Source organism: Temnothorax americanus, unplaced genomic scaffold, assembly GCF_048541705.1.
Source record: "Temnothorax americanus isolate GAGA-0224 unplaced genomic scaffold, ASM4854170v1 Scaffold36, whole genome shotgun sequence".
Taxonomy (NCBI): Eukaryota; Metazoa; Arthropoda; class Insecta; order Hymenoptera; family Formicidae; genus Temnothorax; species Temnothorax americanus.
In genome coordinates, this window is record NW_027509505.1 from 450820 (window position 1) to 478398 (window position 27579).

General features: G+C 49.0%; 1 long non-coding RNA gene across 1 annotated transcript in view; it reads left to right on the plus strand.

Annotated features, from left to right (window-relative positions):
* The first annotated feature begins 6763 nt into the window (after positions 1-6763).
* Positions 6764-27579, plus strand: part of LOC143901870 (uncharacterized) — an 86120-nt gene continuing 65304 nt past the window's right edge. The window contains exons 1-3 of the long non-coding RNA XR_013258199.1: positions 6764-7389; positions 13852-14041; positions 24501-24634. This is a non-coding gene — a long non-coding RNA (uncharacterized LOC143901870). The remainder of the gene's footprint in view (positions 7390-13851; positions 14042-24500; positions 24635-27579) is intronic.

The window sequence follows — 27579 nt, forward strand, 5'->3', positions numbered from 1 at the left end:
AGGCCGGCGAGAGTCAATGACGAGATTCGCTTCTTCTTCGTCGTGCCTCTCCCGATCCGTTCGTTTGTTCCTTCGCTCTCGCCTCTCGTCCTTCCTCCGCGTCGCCACTCTCTTCCTCCATTCCGTCCGCTCTTGCACCATCCGCGTGGCACTTTTGTGCAATGCCGCGGTGCACGCACGCACGAAGCGAATCGGCGAATTACGACGATTGAAATTCAATTCCGCGCGCGGCCGAGCGGCTAATTAGACGCAATTGCGGCGCGGCGCGGCGGCTAGGCAACTAGACGACTCGTCGTCGGTATGCAGAGACCTCGCGAGTCTACCCTGACGGAGACTCGCTCGTTGCACGTATCTCGCAGCTTGTGATTATGAGCTCGGTGTGATTGTCCGTCGTCCGCCAAAAACGCCGGAAGTTATCTCTTCGAGCGATATATGTACGCGAACATAATCGACTTGGCTTAGCCTCGAGACGGTCAATAGCGCGAATTATGGATAGCCTGGGAGAGTACGTAATAATCCGCTTTTGCGCGATTCGAACTCGAGAGACATACTTCTCCGGCTCCGGGCTGTGTGCTGTGTGTACGAGGTCGTAAGCCGGTCAAAAGCCGTAAGGCGCGGGACGATTAACGTGGTCGGGCATGCGCGACGAATAATTATCCGTTCGAAAGCCGCGTCGGCGGTCTGTCGGCGTTAACCGACAACTCGTTGCCCGCAATGTTGCGACATTGAAGTCGCAAACGACGTCGATCATCATTTATCGATGGCTACTCCGATTAAACGTTTTTGTATACTCATTGACGTTACACGCATTATACGCGTGTGTTATCTTAAATGCACGCACGCATAATTAAAAATTCATGTAGCGGCGCGTTTATTTATACGCGTTAAAAAATACCGCATTAGTCTGTAAAATCGCGAACAGTGCTTCGTGTAAATTCTTCAGTCAATACGAAGCCGAAAGTAATAAAGTGTAATAGAATTTTGACAACACGGTTTTTAATTCGTATAGAGAGAGCTGACTTTCCTCGGTGAAAATTATTTTAAGAGGCCGTGAGGTGTAAAAAAAATTTTTTCGCGAGGCAGGAAGAGTCCCATTATGTAAAGTTTAGCAACCGGTGCTGACAATTAGCACTTGTAAAATCGCAAACGGACGTCGGTCGCTGTACGCGACAGACGGCGGACCCTCTTCGATCGGACTCGTGTTTACGGAGTAAACAAATCGCCCCGATTGAGGGGACCGTGACTGCCGCGTCATCGAGCATCGGTCTCTCCCCGTCCCATCCTCTCGAACCATCGACTTCACTTCACGGTTCGAAGTTTGCAACACGATTCCAGCTCGTGCCCCCTCTTCTATAGCACCCTCTTACTTTCCCCCTCCCCGACGACTTTCCACCCCCTCTTTTTTTCCCCCAGTTAACCATCGTACGGTCTATATTGCGCTATTATTATCCCGATCCAAGTCGTGGCGTCATTATTATCCACGAGCGCGGGAAGTCATCTGTAACCATCGCATCGCGACGGGCGGTGACTTAATAACAGCCCGCTACGTAAGCGTAATGGACGCTGCCGAGTAACGTAAGCCCGCTAATTTACCGTTCTTTTTCCACAAGTCCTTTCCCTGCTCTCTCTCTCTCTCCTCTCCCTCTTTTTTGTGTCTTGCCAACAATCTATCCACTAACAGATTGTTAATTTTTTTTCACAATGGATTTTGCTTCCTTTTTTACGACGTGTATTTCGTCAAAGTCGTTTACTCAACAGACATTTGCCAAGTTCGGACGAGAGCCATATATATCACACGTCGCGATAACGCGTCATCCGTTCAGTTGGAACAACAACCATTTCGCAATTGGGATTTTTTTTCATTGGAGAGGCAGTTTTCCGGCGCGAATGTCCATCAACGTTTATGGATGTACCGTAAATGGTAATCAAGACTGACGAAGAATTATTTGCGATTATCGATTCGCCGAGGAATGCGCCTTGAACCGACGAACATCTGTATTCTCGTGGGATGACGGGGACCGTTTAACGCGCTACTGACTTTCTACGGAACGGCGACCGTAAGGCGGCCCGTTGGTGGCACTTTCGCTCTGCGCGCGCGATAACGATCGGAAAACGTCCGCTTTCGTCGCGACAATGGCTTGTCACTTGAAATAATAATAACAGAGCTCTAGCGTAGGCAGCGTCGACGGACCTACGCTCCACCGGCGGGTTCCTTCGGGCGAGCATAATGGCCTATCCGGCGCGCACTCGCGCGCACTTCGCCCATCTGCATTCTGCATACAGGGTGCGCCCGTAAGAACGATCGTCGTTGCCTACGAACGACGAACGGCCGTCGATCCTCCCGGACAGAGTGAGAGTACCGCGAGACAATGCGCCGTTTATCTCCGATCAAGCGGGAGGAGAAAAGGGTCGCTCCGCTGATGCGTAACGCCTCTCGATGTATGTAAGAGCCGATAAATAGCCGTTAAAACGCTTCGGAGAAATTTAAGAACGGTACCGCAAGCCGGTCTCTCGAGAAGAGCTTAAAGCTTAAATACTTAATTGAGAAATTTCCATAGTTGTTCGTGAAACTTGCACAGGGAGGCTTATCGTTGTCTTTAAAATTTATATCTTTCGCCAAATCATCATTACATATCACGCGTGAAGGAAACGTAAATCTCTTTTACAAATTATCGTTCGGCTTCGGTCGTAATTCCATGGAAAATGTCTCATTAAGTTGAATATAATTTGACATCTGTAGAAAAGTGGAAACAGAGAGCTCTCGACTAAATCTCTTTCAAGGGTCATCTTCCTTCTTCGGTTTCTCCCAGTAGGGTATCGGTTGTCCGGTCGATCCTGTCACGCGTGCGCACGAAGGACAGAAATAGAGACAGAGAGAGAGAGAGAGAGGGAGACAGAAAGGAAGAAGTAGCCGGACCGGATGACAGTAAATAACGAGAGATTCTCGAGAAACTCTAGCCGCCAAGTTGGGGATGTCGGGGAGTGTACAGGCAATCGAGCATTGGAATCGAAATTCGATACCGGCGCGTACTTATACACGCCCTCGCGTTTAGAAGCGGCTTTCAGGACGGCGCGGCGGCGACGGCGGCGGCGGCGGCGGCGGCGAGAGGTGCGAAGTCCGGGTTAACCGCAAGCGGAGAATGTTCGCGCAACGGAGATGCAAAGAAGAGAGAGAGAGAGAGAGAGGGAGAGAAAGAGGGAAGGCAAGCCTCCTCCACGTAATAACTATTATCTTAACCGAGAAGGTACTCTTCCTTTAATTCGCGCGCTTTCCGAGACACATATCTCGCATCCAGGTATCGAGTTTATGCGATGAAATCACGAACGCGCGGCACGACGCGAACGCACGTGTGCCTATACCGGAGCTAATAATAACATGCACGAGCGCTCGACGAGAGGGAATCACCTCCTAATTATAACTCGGCTACTAATGATCCGTGAAATTTAGTAAGTACAGCGCCGTGGCTCGTAACCTGGAAATTAAACGGTCCGCCGGTCTGTTCGGCCCCGCCGCCGGCGATCCGACGAAGCAATCGCTTTACACGACGCGACTCGATATAGCCCCCTTCTTGCTCGCGGAGTTATTAGAGAAACGTCAAAGAGATACATATACATGGACGTGCGCGCGCGCGTACGTAGTTACGTAGCGAATACGTACGTGCCGCGCCGGTATCGATACCCTCTCGCCGAGTAGACGGGCGCGCGCGCGCGGTTATGTATTACATCCATTAAAGCCATATGCACGCGCGAAGGTACGCGCGCGCGGTGGCGAGGGCAAGTTTGTAGGTACCTGACGTTAATACGTTCCGCCTGGAATCTGCATCTGCATAAGACAGCACCGTGCGAGCGCGCAACTCGGAGCGGATGATCAGACCGGGGTTCAGACCGGTACTAATTATTTCGCCTCTCTGACACGATTGTTAGTCGTCCGTCTCGCGGGCATTCTAGTTCTCTCTCTCTCTCTCTCTCTCTCTCTCTCTCTCACCCTCCTTTTCTTTCTTCTTTCTTATTAAATACAAATAACATAAGTATCCCATTCCTTACTGTTGCCTTGTTTTTCACTTATAATATATATTTATATATTTTTTTTCGCACTAAACAAAGAGTATGAAAATTCTATCCAGCTTCCCTCCTTTTTCACGTTAATAAAAATTAGAGAGATTTCTTACTCTTTATTTCTATAAGCACATCTTTTATTCTATTTTATTCTACGTTTATCCCTTATTTATATATGTTTTTCCTCAACACGTCGCGTGTCTCAACGACAGAAAGAATGATTATTAACGAGGTTATTTCGTGATAAGCAAAGCGCGACTCGACTAAAGTAACTACGTCACACGTTTGCATAAATGCGCGTATGTGTCCGCGCGTGTCAAGCTTTTCTGCGTGCAAAAGTCGACACGAATCGACCTCCATGCGCGCCGCATATCGCGCGGCCGCGTTATATTAATGCTCGCGTATACTTATGCGACGCCCGCTGCAATACGCTCGTTATCTGGCGCACAACGCCGTCCGTCGCATGCAAATCGCGACGTGTGTGCATGGCGAAAGAGTGGCGCAGTGGCACACACACCGCGGTGGTCGCGCCGAGGAAAATATAGCGATCCAGGTAGCCGATAAAATCGCGAGGCACACGAAGGCAATCGTCTCCGCGTAAGAAATAATTAGTGTCAACTCCTTTACGTAAGGCGGTCCGTAGGTGGCCGAGGACGGCGAGAAAGGTGTAAAGTCGGTCTTTTATTCACCGAACGTCTAAGTAAATTTCTAACGACGCTTGAGAAATTGCTTTTTTGGCAACAATTTTTCCAAGAGAAATGAACGCGCGCCATTATCGGGATAACGGGAGTTGGGAGAGTGAGCTCGCTCGCGTGGAATCGAACGAACTGCGAATTACCGCGCGAATCGAACGGTTTCCAGACGATCGTTCGCGCTCTCTCGCGACTCTCTTGCCATAATGAATTCCACGACGGTGACAGGCGGAACATTGAGAAGAAGCGAGAGAAGAGGAGAGATGGGTGGAAGGTGGCATATCTCCGTGTCATCGTCTCAGTGGAAATGAATTTTTCATTTCGCGCTAAAGTCGCGAAACGGTTCGTGACTTAAAGGCGAAGATTAAAGGGCAACGGCGCGGCGGCGCCGAGCTTTTCCTTCCTCTCACCGGCACCGCGCGTCTCGCTCTCCCGCTCCTTTGCAGTTTTTTTCCTCGTCGGGGTGTAAGAGGGAAACGACGAGGGCGGTGCCTCGCTATTATTTTTCATTGCTCGCGCGCACCGCGATCCTTTTCCATTTCCTCTTTACGCTTTCCTTCCTTCTTACCTCTTCCACCCTCTTGTTTCTTACCTCGCTTCCCCTCTTCTTCGCGGGGAACGTCGAGACGCCGCTGGCGTTCTCTTAAATTTGTATTACCAGCTGCGAGAGTTACGACGAGAACTCTTGGAGGAGAGATGCGATTCTCATGGATTATTCAATTGCACCACGCAATTTGTATCGCCTCGTCTTAATAGTCCAACGTGATCGTAATCGGGGATTATTAGCAAACTTTTATAAAACGCCAACAAGTTAAAATATAACAAACATTCTTTATTGAATGCGACGTTCGATAAATTTCTCTTGTACTCGAGTCACAGCGATAAGGTCTGAGATTTTCACAGATCTACCCTTGTAGATCCGGAAAATTCATTATTTTTCCTCGGCTAACGAGTAACGTGGAAAAGAATATCCTGGCAGAGAATAAATGGATATAAAAGCGGGATAAATACTCTCGCGGGTGCGGCGGAACAAAGGGATACGGCACTAATTGAAAAAGTCCGGCCCTCGCGATCCTATCGAATTAAGGTCGCCGGGTTCGGATATCGGACCGATATCCATAACTACTAAATTACGGCGTTGTATTTCCTCCCTGAGAGACCCCTTGTCGTTGCACACGTCCTTTCGCCAGATGCCGTCCTCTCTCTCTCTCTCTCTCTCTCTCTTTGTCTCTCTTCCCCTCTGTTCGCCCTTCGAGCGAGGTTATTACTTATACCGCAGGCTATCAGCGACGGTTTATTTTGTCGACGACGGTAAGGAGACGACGACGACGACGACGACGGAAAACCGAAGAAGAAGAGGAAGGAGCGCGAGGGGGAGAAACCCCTCGCGTCGGCAGGAGGGCGGGAGGAGGGTCTCTCTTTCTCGACGGATTAGAGCGCGAATCAATATTGGGCAGAGAGGCGAAGTTTTTGTCGGCGCTGAAAGAAATCCCCTACTTCTTCCTACTTTGAGTGGGCACCACCACTACCACCACCACCATCACCATCACCACTACTTACTCCATCTCAAAGTCGAGAGATGGAGAACGGCGGGGATGGAATCATGCTCGCGGGAGGAAGAAGCGAAGAGGGTTGGTCGCGAAGCGCGGCGGAAGGACGGAAGGATGCGCCGCCGCACAGCAGGACACGAAGACGGGGACGAAGACCGAGGTGCGCACCGCGAAGGAAGGAAGTGAAGCGGTGGAGAGAGAGAAGTAAGAAAACGAGGATTCCGTTCGAGCAACTTACCGGACTTGTACTCTCTTTCTCTTTCTCTCTTCCCACTCCCCCCCCCTCTCTCTCTCTCTCCACGCTCGAGGATTTACAGATTACGCGCCGGTAGACCGAGCCCGCTCGAGCGCTCGTCCACGAGCTGCAGGGACGATAGCGAAAGCGACGCCCGAGCGCTACAAGAGAGTCGTGAGAGAGCGACGAGGACGGAACGAGGGGCCAAGTCCGCGTGGACTCGAACGAGATCGTCGGCCGCCTCCGCCAATCGGACGGCGCCGTTTGCGCGCGTAGGCCAATCCGCTGGCGGCGCGGGCATTACGCGTTTATTATCAGGCGGCAAAAAGAAATGACTGTTTATAAATAATTAGAGAGGTTTTAATTAACCCTCGGGAAGAGCTCTCGGACCTGCGCTATTCGCCGGCGAGACGAGACGAGGCGAAACGAGACGAGACGAGACGAGACGAGACGTGGCGAGATGAGACGAGGCGCGGCGGGGCGAGGCGAGGGTACGGCGCAGTTCGCCGTGGCGGCGTTTTAATCGCTCGGCCGGTTTCGCTCTGACCGGATTGGCCGAAGTAGTCGTTGCCGCCACTGAACTACGAGACGAGGACGAGCCGGACGAGGACGAAGGACCATGTTGTTCGTGCCATTCGCCATTCGCCTCGTTCGTCGCAACCTCCTTTCTCCGTCTCTCCTTTTCGCGTCGCAGTCTCGCGCGATCCGTGTTATATTTGTAAAACTAAACCGACGTCTCGGTCGCTATCGATCGTCGAAGACAGCTATCGCTCTCGCTCGAACGACGCCGGTTCGAATCCAACATTTCCAACCACCTTCTCCGCCTTCCTACACACGTCGCATACACGTAATACACGTAAGTATGATACTTGAAGTAACGACGCGCGCGCGCGCGGAGGGGGCAGACGTTGATCCGAAATTTCCGGCGACCAATTTTGAGGCGTAACGGCGCGGCTCCCCCGCGCCAAATTTCTTTATTAAATATTCAAGCGTGCGTATATATATATATATAAGCTCAGCCCGTCCGCCCCGCGCCCGATCTCGAAAACCTGCTTCAAACGCTTCGGAAAATCTGCCGCGCGTCTCTCCTGCGAAAGGGGGAAATCAAAGCGGCGCCGAGAAGTTTTTACGATCGAACGCACCGCTTTTCTTGCTCGTCGCCTCTCGCCGCTTTCGGCATCCGCCTTGGTCCGCTCCCCGTCTCCGTCCCCGTCGAACCCTTCGCCGACAAAAAAAGGTGCTCCTCTCGCGCTTCTTTCAATCCTCGCGCGTACACAAAGACCATAAACCTAACCTATACCCTGTACCCTCCCTGTATATATGGTTCGGAATTTATTATCGGGAACGGGGAGGTTTATGCAGCGAACCAGCAGATGACTGTCGAATGGCTACAATGGCCGAGCAGCTAGATATATGTATATATATGTCTCCAAATATCACAAAACTTTTCTATCGAGTCTGTCAGTTTTGTCGGTGGAACACGCGACACGCATTTTAACTATTGAAATCGCTAAATCGATAAATTAATTGGAAATTTCTTTTGTACATCAGCTTTCTCACTGAATTAACTTTGTGATGTAAGTTTGACGAGTTTTTTTTTTAGATCTCAATCTTCTTTATGAACGGTCAAGTCGATGTAGATTGAAACACTTTTTATCTTAGCCTATACAACCTTTCGTTCGAAAGGCAATCGACTTATAAAAAAATTCTCGCGCGCGTTTGTCATGCGATGGATATTGCGTCAGACAAGATACTCGACGCATAAAGAGGCAGGAGTAAACCGCGCTGTTTCTCAGTGATCTTTGGCGGGTAGCCAAGAAATTTGTTTCGCGGTCTTTCCGCGCCGAACCGAGGAGGAAGAATTATTTCTCGCTCGGTAGGAACGTCAAATATATCGCCGGCAGGCGACTCGACGTCATCGTCGTCGTCGTCGTCGTCGTCGTCGTCATCGACAACGACGAGCTCGGAGCGTACGAAATCGGTTTCCGGTCGAACGGTTCCGCGAGATGATTTATTGCGCCGTGGAGCGTGACGAAACGGCCGAAACGAGCGAAGCGTGACCCGTGGCGAGCGGCGTATTACCGGACACCGGTTGGCCGAATCGTCGTCGTCGTCGTCGTCGTCGTCGTCATCGCCGAGACGAGGAACGTATCTTCGAGGGGCATACCGCATACCGAAGTCGAGTAAGGAAAGAGCCCGTTCGAGCGTGGAAAACGGGGTAATTACGCAACGATGCCGTCTCGCGCGCGCATCGTCGTCCACTCGCTATTCGCTAATCCCGCGTGACGATACCGGATGCAAAACTGCCGCGTTCCCCGTCCCTCGCGATTCCGCTCGGTAAGTGCCTCGAATCGAGCGGACGATCGAACGACGCTGCTGGCCGTCGTGCCGATCGTTTTCGACTCGAGAGCGATTTAATGGGCGTGTCGAACGCGCGCCGATCTGCCGATCGACTCGCTCCGACGGTAAACGCAACCGGGATAATAATCGGGATGGTTCCAATTATAATAACTGATTTCTCAGACGCCACTCCATCAACTTTGTCTCCCCCGCCGTACCTTTCTCGCCGTCCCTCGCCGTTGCGTTTATTTATTCTTCCTAAGAAGGGACGGAACGCTTTCCTCTTTCCCTCGAGTTTTTTCTAACGAGAGCAAGGAAATTTTCACCCGGGGAGCGGAATCTGACCTGTCTGCCTCGTCCTCCCTTTCCGCCGGGTTCGTACGTATTTATAACGTACACAGAAGGGAGGAAGAGACGATGGTAGTTCCTAGGGGGGTCATCGCATCAGGGAAGATCCCTTAACCTTGACTGCGTCACTGATTAAAGCATAAATGGCGGAGGGATACATGGGGTGGTCGCCGAGCGTGAAAGAGAGAGAAGGAGAAATTTGTTTGGAGAAAGAAGAGGAGCGAGAGAGTGAGAGGTAGAGAGACGAAGAGAAAGAGATAGAGAGGGAGAGAGAGCAATGAAAGCAAATACAACGTGAAGGGATGCCTAATTGTAAGTACATTATACCCTCGGCTCGGATGAGATTATACAGCTACTTCTTTATTGCTGACGGTGGCGTCTTTTATCCGTATAATCCCCCCTTTCCCCTGTCCTGGATCGTCCTGATTATAATCGAGGGAGAGGATACCGTCTGCGTTCCTGCGTTGGAAAAAAAACGCACCCTCCGCCACCACGCTCGTATCTCGAATTTGTATTGTAAATCGCTTCTGAATATGTTTGGCCTGTATAAATGTAACGGCACATTCGTTCATATCTCGTTCGAAAAAAATATGATTGTTACACGTATCGCTGCGCAATAGTTCCGCGAAATTGCGCAATTCGGTATCCTTGTTTTTTTTTTCCGCCGCCATTCCTGTCTCTCTCTTAAACCAATAACGAAATTGTTATTGAATGTACGTTACATTGGCCGTATCGCTGCAGATTAATATGCACGCGCGAGACGATGTGTAAATTGTTCGGTCCCCTGGTAAACGCGCCGAGGCATCTATTATAAACTATTTACGATTTCGAGATCGGAAACGTGAGTTTCCAACTGGGAAATTTTGAAATCGGCTTACCATCGCTATGCAGACAAAACAAACAATGGCGGTCTTTCTCCGATTCGGAAGAGGTTTCCGGCCGCGTTGGCTCCGTTTTCCGTCGGTTATTCTATTATGAGCGTTAGAGTGGGTATCCGAGGACGATCGAAAAGTTTCTGACATCGCGATGAACAAGTGTGGAAAGTCGACTCCGATCGGAAAGCGGAGTTGCGAAGATCTTTGCGCCGTAATTGGAAAAGTACAGCTATCGTTTGCCTCGCCGCACACAACGGACGGTATAGGCTGCAGATTCCGGAATTCGCGAGTCTCCGATCGGAATCGTAAATATAGTTTCGTAATAGAATGGCCACGGGTCATTCGGACGGCAATTATTGGCGCCGTCAATTTGTTTTGCACAATCCTCGCTCACTTTATCACCGCGATACGTACATACATACGCGTCACGTATATACTCGAGATAGAGGCAGAGGGCCGGGTTCCCGCGCGGGGCTGATTTCACCGCGTCGAAAAAGAACGGTCGTTTCGACCTTTCTCTCCGCCTCGTCTATACGTGCCACTCCACCGAGCGTTTATCGTCCGCGCGACGAGATACGAGACGGCCGAATGTGTCGATCTGTTTATCGAATCGTTGTATTTGCGTCCGACTTAAATCGTAGGACTCACTCGCGAGTAGCCGATAAGCGGTAGATATGGAAGCGCGGCGATAATGTAAAGCGCGATAAGAGCACGCGGAATTTCTGCGACGCGGGCGTGACTCGAGAACTTGTTTAACTCGAAATCATTCTGTACACCGCGGCGTGTGTTTACGAATAAAGATACATATATACATGTCTTTATATTTGCCAACCTGTGGGAGATGTACGATCGACGCCAGAAGGCGAGAAACGGATTTTTCTCTAGGACGGATGTTTTTCCCGTAAATTTGGACTTTAGCGTCATGAAAAGAGGGAAAGGGAGAGAGGGAGCGGTCTGGATATATACGCATTCTCTTTTCCCTCGCTTCTCGTTTCGTTCGTCCTCATTGTTGAGACTTCGGTCTCTAAAACCGATTTCTGCTTACCCCCGCGGCCTCTCGAGTCCTCTCCGTAACAAACAGGGTAACAAGATACAAGTACTCCGAATCCTTCCATTCTCAGCCTGTTCCCTCCGAGTGTTCCCTCTCCTTCCCACCGCCGTTGCACGAGCTCGTGCGAGCTTTTTTCCCTTTGTTCCCTTTTGCCCGCTTCCTTTTCGAGCCGTGTTCTCTTTCCTCGTCGGGTCGGGATCGGCTTCCACCGGCTCGTCGAGCGATTTATTACCCGATCGCCCTACCGCAAACACAGGACTGTTTAGTCCCGTTTTCTATCTCGTAAAGGGTAGGATAGGTGGGTAGGGGAACGAGAAGAGGAGACGGCAAAGGATAGGGGCCGGGGGGCGCGAGAAAGGTGAAGCTATGCCTGGCGAGGAAAGTGAATCGTGGTCGTGTACACGCGGCCGCAAAAGTGCCGACGCGACGAGCCAGTTTTTATGTATCGTCCGGAAGAAACACACGCGCCGAAGTACTCCTGAAAAATTTATATACGCTCTTTAATTAATCGTTGTTAACATTTCCACGCGCACGCGGAGCTCTTCGAGCGCGCACGCTCGCGATATAAACGCGCGATCGCTGTATCGTAATTTTTTTTTATTTTTTTTAATTATAGGTAGTACACACGGGTACCCCCCCCGTGATGTATCCGTGAATTAAAATAATTTTATAATCGACGACGCCATTAGCGGAGCGCGCGGGGTTAACGACCGTCGGCTGCATTAATGCTCCGCGGAACGCGCGATTTCGTTCGCGGCGGAGTGCGCGAGAGGCGATAAAATTTTTAATAGCGATGTAATTGTACATGCGAGCCTCCGATTGGAACCGCCGATGGAAGGGAGAGCGGAAGGAGAAGAGCGAAAGAGGATTACGAAAGGAGTGGTTTGCGCGCGATTTAATCGCGCCGCTATCTCGCGCGACAATATTTTATTATTATATACGGCGCGTCGTTTCCTCGCGATCGATAACCGGCTCGTCGATCGAACAAGGCGAACGCAATCGTTGGCCGGGGCTTTCCGGACGGCCCGATAAAAGTGCGAGATCGGGCGCAGCGGAGACACACGGCGGGATTAAAACGCGTATAGCGTACGTGAATGGAGACGTTTTTCTGCGATGGAAGGGGCAGGCAGGCGACGGGCCGTAAAGAGAGAATTCAAGCGCGGCCGCGACGCTCGAGCACCTGCCTGCATCGTGAGAGAAGGCCCACAAAGGGCGACCAAGCCTCTGCCTGCCTGGAACTCGTGAAAATAATTCCTGCCTTTCAAGGCGCGTTGCAATAAGGCGCGCGGGTATAAACCGGAGGCGAGTGCGTGTCCCGGCGTTTTCGCCTTACGCGGTGCTTCTCCCTCGTTGGCTTAAACGGGATCAAGCAGGTGTCTATTGTATAGACGTATCCGCAGATTCTCGCCTCTCTAACGCACGATAATCTCTCGTTGGGTAATTTATTTAAACGAGGAACGACGTGTGTGTGTGTCTCCCGGCTTTACCAAGAATCTAAAGCAGCGTATATGATTTATGTATTTATTAGTGAAGTTGCTACAAAAAAAACACGTGCGCGCGCGCACTAACGACGCCGTTTTTTCAAAGACACCGTACTCGATTTTTTAAGCAGCGTGTGTAAAGTGTTCTAGCTGAAGGATGCGCGATGACGTTTCGCCGTATAACGAGCCATTTGCGAATTATCGCCCCTCGAGCACCGAAATCGCTCTCGTAGACTTTTAACCTTAACGATGACTGAGCAATTGGCTCGTAATGGCGGACCTTTATTAGACGTCGTTCATTAAAAATACATATGGTCGTCGGCTTTCATCCGACTGGGTCGTTTACCGTTTCCCCGTGCATGTATTATCGATCGCGCCGAATTAATATGTGATATCGGCGTATTAATTTCTAAAGCGTCAACCGGCGCGCGATAACGCACTGTGTCGAGTATTTCCGTCGACGGTAAATAACCGTTCGTTATGCCAAACACGGCAAATCTTTATTGCATATATGTAATAAACAATCTAAACATCGTAAAACATGCATTCGGCCCGTATACACCAAGGTTGGCAATGTTGCCTAATACATTGACCGATGTATATTCCGATATTTTGTTGCCGTCGACAGTATATACCTCGCTCACTCTGCCGCGCGAAAAAAAAATATTTCGCACACTTTTTTTCAGAGTTGTCGCATCGATGACGAGGCGATAAAGGTAAACAGTGAGTCGTCGATCGTTCCATGTGTTCCGTGATAACTTTACGCAACGGCGCTATCGACGCGCGAGCGAAACGATTATATTATTACTACGCGGCACCTAACAACGCGTCGCGAAAATTTCGCGCTAGGCGAGCACGACGGCCTAATCTAGCGAGTAAATAGCGTCTCTTCCACCGGTGACGCGCGGAAGAGCGAAAGGGACGGGGAGGGAGGGATGTGATTCAAAGCCCGGCATGACATAAATATTTGCTGACGATAATACTTCATCCCCGCCTCCGGTTACCGGGGGCCCCGTGCCTCGCCGTACTCACACGCATGTGGGACACGTAGTAGTTATAAACATCGCCTACGCCCGCAGGTGACTGTAACAGCACGAGATAATCAATCCCCGAGTGCCGCCTGAACTCTAGCCTATCTCCCCCCTTCTTCCTCCTCCTCGCCGCAAGCTCGGGCGCGTAAATATCTCGCGCATTAATGAGTCATTATCGCTGTACCGTTATAGCAGTCGTACGTGCTTGCGGGCAATGCATTACGAACCCGGGGAAATCTTTTCATCGCCATGCCGCGGACTCGCACCAGCCGAGAGTTAATCTAGAAGGACGATAAGAGAGAGAGAAGAGAGAGAAGAGACCTAGGAAGGAAGGTGACGAAACGTGAGACGAAAGGAGTGGAAAGAGTAGCTAAACTCACAGGTAAATTCCACATTTATGCACGCAAGTAGCGAACAGTTGCCATGTTGTACAACGAGAGATGCAGAAATATTTAGTGCTTATATAAATGTATGTACATACCTAGTGCATATAGGACGTATAGATATTTTTATATCGTTCAGTGCTTGTGTGTGGGGGTCTATTTTCTTATCAACTATCGCAGACTTTGCGATGTAACATTTATCTGTTTATTCGGGATCGTGGAAAAATTTACGAAGTCATTAATGCGTCTTGACTTCTCATCAAAAGTGTCTATTAATGAAACTAATAATATTGCATATGGAATGTTAAACACTTATTGAGAGAGAGAGAGAGAGAGAGAGAGAGAGAGAGAGAGAGAGAGAGAGAGAGAGAGAGAGAGAGAGAGAGAGAGAAATAAAGAAAGAAAGAGGAAAAGTTGTTTCCGCGTTCAGTATCGCGAGGGGGATTGTTTGTTTTTAATTTGTTTCGCAAATACGTTTTGCGCGCGACAAAATTTAATGAATACTCCAAAGCGTTTGCCGCTTGCAATTTTGTGTCACATCGTATCGAGTCGCGTGCAATTTAATAACTTCCCGGACTAATTGCGTTGAACGCACGAAGGAAAGAGGGAGGGAGGGAGGATCGGAAGGACGGAAAGGGAAGGGAGAAAAAGAGCGCGGGGAAACGAATCGAATATATTTTAGTCCGCGCAAAAAAAATTGATTTTTGTTCGCGTTTTATACGGGATACGTTTCAATAACAAATACAATCGACATGGAGCGTAACGTTGCGGCCGTTGCGTAAAATGCAGCGAAAGATATACGCAACGGTAGAAAAGCAATTATCCGCAATCATTGTTCCTTCCCTCGTTGCGCGTTCCCACGTGTAACTCACGTAATAAAGACAAGAATTGTCGTTCTCGTTTACTCAATATTGACCGGAGATTTCGAGGAGACCGCCGAAGCCTCGTTCCTCTTTTCGAAACTTTGCTTATCGTCGTCGTATCTGGCGCCACAGCGCATTGTCACTTTTGAGGGGCTCTTAACATCCTTTCGAGGACGAAAGGCCACTCCGCGCGTTGTACCGGTAGTAGATAGGCAGCCGACTCGGCCGAGTCGAGAGCGCTTGTATGCTCGCCCGCTCGGGAAAAATTTATTTGCAGGTCTCTCTCTTTCTCTTTCTCTCTCTCTCTCTCTCACTCTTCCCACCCCCTGCCCTTGTGCACACGTCGAAGTCCCTCTCGACTTCTTTCGAGGCTCGAATGCGTCGATTTCGACGGGGTTGGATCGAACAATGCAGAGCGCCAGCTTCGCCGGAGAGTGTTCTCTTTATTGTTTCAAGATATGTGTCATTCATCAACGCGTATCGAACACACGAGTTACACAGAAAAAGAGAATGTACGATCAATCAAATTAGAAATACTTTATTTATCAAATGACAGCTATTTATTTGATATAGGCATTGTTAAGGAAATAAATAAATTGTACACTTGTATACTTCGATTCATTTTAGAGTTTCAATTAAGATCACGATAACGCAGAAAACCGATCTGGCTTTTTCTAATTTCTTAAATTAACGAGCGGACGTCGCGTCGTTGGGGAATATCTAACCGACCGAAACTTCTACACTTTTCTCTCTCCATCCACTTTACTCCGTTCCGCTCTTCTTGTTCCTCCAGAACTGAAATCAACTTCCGTGTCCTTTTCGCGCCTCTTCCATCTCTGTCCTACTATCGGCATTTTCTCTCCGTTTCGCCCTCTTCTCTTCCCTTGTTCTCTACTTGCTCCCCCTACATTGTCGATCCGGTTTCTCGACACCTCATCCCTCCCTGCCGTCCGACGTGACTGGAGGTATCAATCTCACCCCCGTTCTCGACCCCTGGAAACGCCGTGTTGCCACTTCATTACCTCGTGCACTATAGTGCCGATGTACCGGTTTTTGGGGGAAGGAACCAGGGGAGGCTGAAGTACAGTCCGCGAAGAAAATAAATCTCGTGCCAAGAACCGTAAGGTGGAAACTAATGCAAGAAAATAAAAAGTTTGCGAAACCAGAAAGGGCGAGATTTCTCATTACGCAAACAGTATTTTTTTTTCCTTTACAATTCGAGTTTTCGAAAATTATTATTACTAATACAAATATCCGCGAGTGACCCTCGGCGAGTGTGGGGCGCGTTTCGGAATTTGGCGAAACGCGCGTTACGCCACGCGCACGTACGCGATATTTAAACGAGTATGATTTTAAATCGCTGCAATCAGTCAATATACGCACGTGTGTATACCGAGAACGACAAACACAATAATACCAACCGCCAGTACGAACGATAAAAGAGAAAAAAATATTCTCGCGAACAATGCGGGCATGAAAGCACGCAGCCAGCATTTACGCATGCTATACACGCGCATACGCGTCGATTTCGTTAAATCATACGAGACGAAAAACGTTCCCATCAGCAATATCGTTTAGATACTTATACGATCGCGGCAAATTCGAGGATAAGAAGACAACGTCGCGAAGAATGCTCGTCTAGCGTTTCACCCGTTTCATCGATGCAATTATAGCGGGAAGGGAGGGGCGAATTAATTGAGACGATGAAGAAGATCGAGAAGATCGAGAAAACTTAGTAAAAACTTCTCTCTTGCCTGTCGCGCCCGTTTCCCCCTTTTGGTTTGGGTGCCAATCGCCGGCCAATTTGTCGCGTGGCAACCATTTCCGGTCTGTCGGAGGGCCACCGTACATGAACTTGCCCTCGATTGGTTGGATACATATCTGCGGTCGGGCAAAAGGACGATTGACGGGGGTGGCGGCGGCAGCGGTAGGGTAGGCGCAATAAAATTCACGATTGCAGAGGGTGCGGCGTGTGTATCGTACGTGATCGGACGCATGCACGCACGTTTTCGAGATATCGCCCGATGTTTATATTTGATATTAATCTCGTTGATGTTTGCGGACCACGTCTCGTTCGTTACATTATTTTAATTAATTATTTTAATGAATACAAACGTAACCGTACACGCGCTACGCGCACTTTCAAATGCGTTTTATTAATATTATGCGTTAATATTACGCACGAGCAAACGCGCAAAACTCGGAAAACCATCTCCACTTTATTAATAGGGTTGAAGCAATTTTTACATCGGGATCGGTATCGGCGATATCGTGATTGCGCTCTTAGATCCGTCTCGAAATTACTTTCCCGAAACTTCTCTCACGCGGAAATTCCGAGGGATATAGTGAATGCAACTCGGGATACTGTTGCGAGAGTGGCAAAGTATACAAAATAGAAAGTGAATCCTCTCACCCTTGCGCCCTTGATTCTCCGAGGGGATTCTCCCCTTCGAAAATTGAGCGCTATGAGTTCTCATATCCATTATCTCCGTGGTGCCCCGTAGCTCGCGTCCACGAGCATGTGGCCCCCTTTTCGTTATACGCACCCCTTGCGCTTTGTTCGCTGGGGTGCTCTCGGACACGCCTGGCAGTCGCGTTAAATCGCATATGCGGGTCGACCCGTGTTTTCTTAATTTTCCAACGATGTCATCGTGGGGGATTCACCGACCTATCCCAAACTCATCCCCTATTCGGGATCGAATCTTTGTGGATAGGTATCTCTGCGAATTCATTCGTTGATTTGGTCTTAGCTGTCGTGTATGTGTGTGTGTGTGTGTGTGTGCGCGCGCGCGCGCGCGTTAAATTCCAGGGTCGAGGACGGTAGGTGGCAGTCGAGAGGTGCAACGGTCGCGCAGAGTAGGTTTAGAGGGATGAGCCTGATGAGGCTGTTGATACAATCACGAGGGTGCGGCGGTGTGGGGCTCCGGCAAGCGACGGGATCCAATGAGGACGAGGACGAGGATGAGGATGAGTAAGCACTGCGAGAGACGAAGAGAGGGAGAGAGATAGAGAGAGAAGAGACAGGCGGTCGGGCGGAACCAGGGACCGTGGTGGCCTATTAACAACCCTTGCCAACATCCGGCAAGCCGACATTACTCCCGACTAACCCCCTCGAGCGCGGTGCTAACTGTGTGTATGTTCAACACGCGATCCCCGTGTTAGCCCCCTACCACCCTGCCATCCAGCGGGCCGGCGTCGACGTCGACGGTGTCGGCGTCGCGCTTCTCCGCGCACAGGATTTACCTTCTCTCTCATTCCCCCGGACTCTCCTCCCCCTCCTCCCCTCCCCACCTCTCCCCTCCCCGCCCTTCGTCCCGTCGCGATCTCCGTTGGCCGCAGCGCACCCGATAGAACTCGAACATGCTGTCACAGAGGCGTTGAGCACCTGTTTCCTCGGAATTGACACGTTGCCATCCCTGGCGACACGCCCGCTATCGACCTCCATGTCAATCGACCGAATCTCGCAATCGTCCGCTCTCTCCCGAAGCTACTATATCTATGTCGGCTTAGGGCTGTGCACGCACGCAGCCTTTTTTTCTACGATTTTATTCCAACGATTACGTTCGAAAAAGAACACGCTAATTTGAAGTCATTCGCTAAGCTTATCCCGATACGCCGTGTAATCGCCTGCGACGGTGGATCGCCGTTCGTCAGAGAGAGGGTGTGCACTCGCAATCTCGCCGGAGGGGAAGAATGAAAGAGAAAAAGAGTTCGGTAAGTTGGGAAAACATCCGCTACGGTTTAACGATCGTGTTGAGGTCAGTCGGTAAAAATAAAGCGAACCGCTCGGTCGTTCGCTCGCTTGCTCGCTCGCGCTAAAATTAACGACGTGTGGATGTCGAATATGGCTATGAAACTTTTACAAGGGTGTAAACCTGGATATCCGCACTCGTTTGGCTCGAGCTTGGATATACAGGAACGATGGGGAGGCAACGTCGCAAAGTCGCGAACGCGCTATACAATATATTCTCCGCGAGAAAAGATTTAAAAAATTTCGTATTTAAGATATCACAGGTCGTTTTCGGGAGTAAACGTTGCGCGAGAAGATATTAACGGAGTTTACTTTAGTTGCAATTTAAAAAAAAAATTCAGAAAATTCATCTTCCCGGGATTAACTGTGTATTTACTTATCTCTATGTGCGCACGTTGAGCGTGTTAACCGAGCGAAACGAATCTCGACGAGCCCAATCTAGTCGTCGCCGGTGTACTTCCGTCTCTTCATCGCCCACGCGCGACACCGCGCTCGCTCTGTCACGCTCCGTCAATTCGCACGCTCATATTCTGCCTCTGTATCCGTGTGTGTGTTTCTCTCTCCGTCGCGGATTCCGTTGGCCCGCGGCGCGTTTTGCGCATACACCAGACTGAATTTGCATGTCACGCACGCGGATGCGAAGCGAGGCGAACGGCGTCGCTGATTGAGAATTAACATAACAGCAACAATTATTGGGCAAATTGGTATAAATCGTTTGCGTCCTCGCGTATGCATACGTGCGCGGGCGAACATACGCGATTGACGGTGCGCGCACACTATATACGGGGTGCTTCTAGAACGATGCGTAAAACTCTCTCGCAATTCGAGACGCGATCTTCAATTTCGGACATCTAACGTGTCAAAATACATTCGCGTCCCAATTAAATATAAACGATTCGCTTAATTATAGTTTTTTGTTTAAGTAGAGAGAAGACGGACGGTATTATAATCCGAGGGGGTTGAAGTTGAAAGATCCCTGTCGTTCGCGTCGCTGAAGGTGACTTTTGACACGCGAGTTCGCGGCGTCACGCAACACGGAAATGGAACATCATCGACACGCGGCCCGGGGGAACGTTATCGGGAAAGGGCGTCGCGATATGCGGCCCACCGCCCCCTCGTCGTCGTGGGCGAGACGGTATGCCGCTGAAGGGTGAGATAAGGATAAGTTATCCCCTAGCGCGCAACCCTCGCGACTTAGGCGGCAACACCGTTTTCCCAGATTATCATCGCGAAGAATTCTCGCGTGGGCGGCGGATATAACAGATTTTTACGCCTCTATACCCGCCGCGCCGCGCCGCTCCGCTTACGAGCGCGCTCGCACACAAACATCCAGCCGTGCGACCCTCGAAGGCATCCGACGGCGAACACAACTCTCGATACGACGTAACGAAGTAAAATAAATCGTGGCTCGACGGCAATAAAAATCAACGAGTCCCGCGATCCGAGCGGTCCCTTCGATCCAAACGGAACGTGATTTACCGCAGCGGAAGGAAGGAAAGGGGGCGTAGTCTCCCCTATTGTCGCCGCCAACAGGCGGCGACGGAACGAACGTCTGAATTTCAGGAAGAAAAAGAGGCGAAAATGACTCCCCCGCCGGCTGAGAGAAGGAAGATGTGGGATTCCGACTTAAACTCGGAGGGGCTCGAGTTAGGCCGGGCCCCGGCCTTCTGAAAACTTAATTACCTGTGTAGGCCCTATAAATTAATTTCTCTCGATTTTCTTGCCGCGACCCTTTTCTTTCCCATCCTTAACCCCCCCGACCACCATTTCGATCTATCGCGTGGCCCTTTTCCCCTCTCGACTCTCGAGCCGTTGCCAAGCGCGTAATTCCGCCACCATTATTCCCAGCACGTCTTCAATCGCCCCATCGTTTCTCCCGCGGCTGTATTTTCCGCTTCCGATCGCTAAAGGCGCGGGCTTTGTTCCTCATTTAGTTTTTATTACCCCGGTGATTCGAGCAGCGGCTCTTCGGAATTTGACACACTTCACCCACGGTCCATCGTCCGCGCCTTTTCTTTTTTTTAGTAGCATCCTCTTGTCCCTCGTCTGCGGCAAGACGCTCGCTCTCGTTTACACGACTTCTCTCGCGCGAACGCGCAACTTTTTGTTCTCAATATATTTTTACGGCCGCCTCCGACAAATGAGAGCGCCCGACCCTCAAATTCTCTCGTTGGAGAAGCCTCCCTCGAACGACGAATGATATAATCGCTAATTCGATCAGATCGCCACTTTCGTGTACGGCTACTCCTAATGGAGGTTGATAACGCAGACGGGGAGCGAAGCGAGGAGGAACGAGAGGGTCAAAGTGTGCGCGGGGACACCGAGGGGTTAAATACGAAAACAAGCGTATCCAGCCGCAAGTACCCTTCCAGTACGCGTCATCGCTAATACCCGGCTCTGTGTCATGTCGCGGGCGGTGGGCGTCGAGCATGCGTCGGTGTGGTGTCAGTGTGCGTCGTTAACAGAGGGAAGCGAGAGAACGCGAGAGCGTCGGTGTCGGCGTCGGCGATGGCGACGGCGATGGCGACGGCGGCGGTGGCGGTGGCGGCGACGGCGGCGGCGGTCGCAATCGTGTGCTCGTCGTGGTGCCGTATTACGGCCCTATCTCCCCGTCTCGCTCCCTCGTAGCCCGCACCGAAACTTTCAGTAATTACTGTAATTGGTCCAATTAACAGACTCGCTCGAGCGGCCCCTCTGGCTACGAACCCTCTTCCCCTTTCGTCCCTTTCGAAACTCTACCGCTCTGCCTACCATCGCTCTTTTCACTCACTCGCTCTCTCTCTCTCTCTCTCTCTCTCTCTCTCTCTCTCTCTCTCTCTCTCTCTCTCTCATTCGTTGTAACATCCACGTCAACGCGCCCCAACACCAACGAGATCAACTCGCTGGCTGGTCAAACTCTCGCTGGCGATATGGCTGAAGGCAACCGACCTGCGTTACTGTGACATATCCGCGTACGTGTGTGGTTATGTAAGTGTATATCCACCACGGGTCCTCATCCACTTCATTCTCCTCCTCCTCCTCCTTCTCTTTTGACTCCTCTAACTCTCGGCGCTCCGCGCGAGTAGCGAGTACTACACTCCTAGTGCTCGTAATCCAAAAGCAATGTTGCGCGCATCCGAGAGATACGATGTGTATCAGAGTTTCCGCGGCGGAAGTAACGCCCAAGTTCCGGGCGCGGAGACCGAAATGGAGATTATTCGGGTGTGTAGCGGCGCGACGGGGACGAATCCGATTAACTAATTATTGTGAATACGAGGCGACGCGAGTTTATCCACGTGCCGTTCCAATTATCTTTTTTTTTTTCACGATATACACATGGCGTTATACCAGGAGATTGGCACGCAGCGCAAATTCACGACAATTCGGAATTAACGGGCAGAATCGCCGTGCAGGGAGGGGAGGCGCGGAAGAGCCATTGATTTATATAAGCGATTACTTTATTTGTATTAACGATTCACGCGTTCTCCATTATTTCTATCGGGAATATTATATTTCACGTATTGGACAATTTTGTGCCGGTGGTGCGCAAACCGGCGCATTGCGTCCGTCCATGTTATTGCTACCGACCGATGTTAAATAACAATGAACACGTACACCACGTATCCGTTTGCACGACATTATTTAACGGGCTGTTGGTGGGCGGGCGTACGCCGATCATATTTTACGCGCTCCTTATTGATACGATAAATATCAACGCATCTGCACAATCACGACGTGGCAGAGCTGTTTGCCGAAGATGATAGTAGGACCGAGACTATCAGACAAACTGGATCAGATCAATTTAAATAACTTTTATCTTTCGATAATAGTTATCTATATATTATCAATTTTATAGCCTACAAAGTGTCAGAAATTAAAGCTCAACTTGTCCAAAATATCTTATCATATATATTTTGGACTGTATATATTTCGAAATATATTTTTCAAATCAAGAATTAATTACACTATTTGTATGTGCTATGGCATCCTGTGTGTGTATATATCCGACGCAGGCTTTCATCGCGTTAGATAGCGACCATCCCCCGGTTCTCTCGCCGAGTTTTCCCCACCCTTTTCCGTAATTTGCGAGAGGCAGCTTATATAGTCGCGTCGCAGCATCCTGCAACTGGCAGAAAGAGTCGAGGCTAGACAAGCTTCGCGGTGCAAGTGGATGGGGTCTCGCGTTGCCATTAACACCTCTGCCGCGTCGCGTCGTACTTTGCAATGTACTTCAAACAAATTAAGCGCGCCCGTAATTACGTTACGGCTGCGCGACCTCCGCGCCATGGAAGAGGAGTCTCTCTTTTGAGTCTCCGGCAAAACGCGCGCCCCCATCCCCCTCGATATGACTGCGATGATAAACAAGACTCGGTGCTGGGTGACGCAGTCTGAGGATGTAATGTACTTCGGGCCTGGATCGCATGCAGACCTTTGAATCTTCCGCGATCTGATAACGGATGTTCCACGCCCACGGAAAGATAGATAAATAGATAGATAGACAGGGGAGGAGAGAGAGCGAGAGCGAGAGAGAGAGCGAGAGAGCAGTAGCGACGAGGCGACTTTTAACTTTGTTCGTTTCTAACTCCTACGCCTCCGCTTTCGACATCACGATTCGCTTCTTCGGCATTACGTTGTTTTCTCGTTCTTGAGAAACTATACGTATTTGTTACATTCGACTAGGTTGACGTTTTAATTCCAAGAATTTGTCATTAAAATTGAAATCCTATACTGCACACGGCTAAACGGAGAGTGTCGCGTTGCCTTAATCAGAGAGAATCTTATCTCGAGATTCCCGCGTGTGACACGCGTGGGAGGAGGAGGGGGGGCGAGAACGCGATAGAATTGGACGTCGGACGTCGTCTGGGACAAATGAGTGAACGCAATAATGCCTGTAGCTACAGTCCCGTGGCGGTGCAACGTTGGTCAAGCTGTAATTGATTAGCATCGGCATCGGTAACACGAGCGATAATGTTTTACGAAACACAAAACCGCCGCGTATCGACGCGACGTTTAGAGGTATATCGCGGATCGTTATCGCGCGCGGACCCCGGAGTTATCGCCATAAACACCGACACGTACACCGACCACTGTCGGGCTGTATATCGGTTTCGTGGATACGCCACCACTTTCTATACAGGGTGTCCCGCAATCACAATTCCGGAGATTAATTGCAGTCTTTAAAACTCTACTATATACGAAAGTGCCGATGTCACAATGGCTTTCGAGTTATAGAGTAGCCAATAATTAGCACAGAGTTACATATATCGCGTAAAATTCGCGCCCTGAGATCCGTAACTATACGTGCGTTATATCGATCTGTCATCTGTTATTGATTTTCACAGTTCAGATGAAATTGATTATCACTGGTCAGATGATTTTGTCTTTGCTTCCTACATATAGACGGTGTGTATGTTAAACGACTAATGTTGGCAATGCCTGTCAACGTCAAATGACCTGATATGTTGATTATTATTAATAGCATATTTTAACTTTGTTACTCGCACATTATTAAATCTTTTTTTAATGAAAATTTGCGCGGCTGATTGATTACCTTTATCTAAAAAGAATTATTAAAAATAATTACACGAGTCACGTAGTTTGTTGCGGAAGAAAAGAATTTTTTACATAGATTATCTTGGGGTTAATGTGTTGTATGTCAATTATATTAAAATATTTGCTGAAATATATATAATCTCTAATGTATTATATTAAAAATAATTTTCTCCCTCTCTTTCTTTCTTTCTTTCTCTCTTTCTGATAACGTTGGTAATATAACGAAATATCTACGTTGACGTGAAAGTTCATAAAGACGTGTATCGAAAATATGAAAAATTTATTCTGACAACAATATGGATTGTGCGGCAGATCCATCATTCGTGTCGGACCTCGTAACATTTCTCACCGACCGTCATCAACCATGACATGCCGAACTTTGAAGCAGTTACAACGTTGTTACGACCTTGTTACGACGAAGAATTTGATGAAGTTTCTTCTGGCTTGTGAGTCTTTATATATCTATATTGATTTTTATTTTTGTCACGTAGTTGTTACCCTGTTTAATGCGTTCATTTCTTATATATCAAACTGTATTTATATTAGTCGGTCATGAACCGATATTGATTGTGGTAAGATTCTAAAATTTACTTTACGACATAAAAAAAACATTCGATTGATTTTAATGTAGCGTGCAATATTTAATAGATTACATCTGATTTTCTCGTTGTTTTGCTTAGATTTAGCATTAATTAATAGTTTATATATTTAAGCAAAATTTTTCTCTTATACTTTCTAAATATAATTTTGTGTGTAAAAATATAAATATTAAAAATTTTAAAGCAATTTAGTGTTGCAATGTTGTATACTTAGATGCAAAAATGTATATATATAAAAACATATAAAAAAAGAGGCGATGACCGACGATATGATTGAATCTCAATATTCTCAATACATTTTTCGAATTTTTATATGCGGTCAGTTATAAAAAATTTATATGTTTATTAGAAAATACTATTACTAATCTAAAACTGGATTAAAAAAATAGCTAAAAGTGAGCTGAGAGTTCTCTTTTGTTTTCGGTTATGTTCGTTGTCTGTTTCAAAATTCTCTATCAACTTCGATGATAAAAGAGACAGAAATAATTATGTAACACATTTATATAAAATATATTTTATATGGCATGGAAAAAACAGGAAAGAGGAAGTCCCCCTGAGATATGTATCGCTATATAACATAACGCGTAACATAACGATCGACTGTGGCGATGGCGAACGGGTCCCGGTTAGGTGACGATACATAAAACAGAACTTGACAAGGGAGCGCGACTGAACGACGACAATTTTACAGTGCCAGTTATATATATACGAATAATTTCCGTCGTCGATCGTTCCTTTTGCTCCGATCGTAAAATACGCGTCGTGCCACCTGTGTTCCTCGATCTAGCGATCCGGTCGATTGCAGCAAAGTTACGATAGTTAAAGCAAACGTGACGTTCGCTCGAGTTCGCTCATAGTTGTTACGCCATCCGGACGCCGTGGTGTCGTCGAAATCAGTAACATATACGACGTAACTGTAACTGAGAGATATGTAACCGAGCCCGGAATGCTGATTGAATATTGAGTAACCGCCGATTGATATCGCATACAGAAACAGCTGAGACGTCAGCAAACAATCCGCGCTGCGAATAGCGAATAATAAAAGTGATCGACGTTAATTGCGATTTATCGATGGGACAAATTAAACGACAGCTCGTCCGATCGGTCTTTTCGTAAACCCGCCTCTCCTTCCCTTTCTCCCGTACACGTGTACTCATGCATACTCATTCGTTCAATCTTCCTCTCGATTAGTGTTGTACGTCATTCGCGCGGTACGATTGAAAACGGCTGTAGCAGACTCCGTCGTTGCGCGCGCGTTGCGAGGAGAGCGCGGCGGATTTACATTGTAACTGTGTTCACGCGCATCAGCCGTCTTGACGGTGTATAAAGCGGTATAATCCCGATATATCCGGCATCCGCCCTCCAATCCGGCACGTAAAATATATATACGCTCGGTCCAATTTCGCGCCTCGCGCGGAACGCGGCGCGTGAATTCGCGATGGCGGGCATCTCATTTCGAATTCCCTGAATGCGCGCCCCCGGTATCCTCTCGCTGGGGCGCGCAAACGAAAGGGAGGGATATATAAGGACCCGGGGTTATAAGAAGAAATCCGTGAGGCTGCGGCTCGTATATTTTAATCAGGACCCTCTGGCTTTGCCCCTCTTCTTCCTTTATCTCCGTCTCATCTTCTCGGGCTCCTTGCTCAGGTTGCTCCGCCCGAGGAGACTTATAAAGAAGAAAGGAAAGCGAAGGACGGGGGGAGAGAGAGAGAGAGAGAGAGAAAAAAAAGACGCGGGCTCACGGGCTCGGGCGGAAAGAGCTGAATAACTCCGGGATAAAAGCCGAATAAATCTTTTTATTATGACTCGTCCCCGCGTCTGTTCCGTTCTAAACTCAAACCACCGCCCCTCCTCTCGCCTTAGGCGCCTTCGCACGTATTTCTCCTTCTCCTTTTGTTCCTCCTCTTGTGCACGAGCGTTATTTTCGCGCTTGTGTTAATGTGCGTAATTGACTGAGAATCGCCGAATTTTAATGGAAATTAAAATCCTCAAATTTTATGACGCTACAAATACAGGCGAAGATTATACATACGCGCCAATCGTCGCGAACAAACGATCCTTTTCCCCTTTTGATCTCAAGGGTTATGCCCGCGGTTTCGATTTCTGAATCCTCTAATTCTAATGTTTTAAAATAGCGGCCGACGGTGGTAAAACATATATATATCCATGATTTCATCTTCAATAGTCGGCGGAGTCGATAGACGCGTTTCGAGTCGACTGGAATTGGGGGAGACTACGCGACAGAGGGTACTAATAATCGTACGATGTACGCGCGGCACGTTTCATTTAGCAAATTGGCAATAAATGGCGATGGCCATCGCGTGAAACTCACCCCATAAACGCGCGACCCTCTCGCACCCTCTCCTTCTCTACTACCCTCGTCACCCCTTTGTTTTCTCTCTCTCTCTCCCTCTCCCCTCGATCTCTCGCTCGGCTCTTCGCCGACCCTCGACGAATTAAGTTCCGAGAGAAGGGCGGCGGCTCGTAGAGAGTTTATGGGGTTAGGTTACCGCGACCGATTTCAACCCCTGCTACCGAGATTGGTATCTACGCGCACGCAGTGGCAAAATCCATCTCTCTCTCTCTCTCTCTCTCTCTCTCTCTCTCTCTCTCTCTCTCTCTCTCTCTCTCTCTCTCTCTCTCTCTCTCTCTCTCTCTCTCTCTCTCTCTCTCTCTTGCTCTTTCTCTATATCAGGGTCGTGTGTGCAACGCGTGCGTGCACATGTGTAAGTGCACGTGCATATGCATGCAAGCGAACGAGCACGTAACACGCGATCGTCAAACCCAAAGCC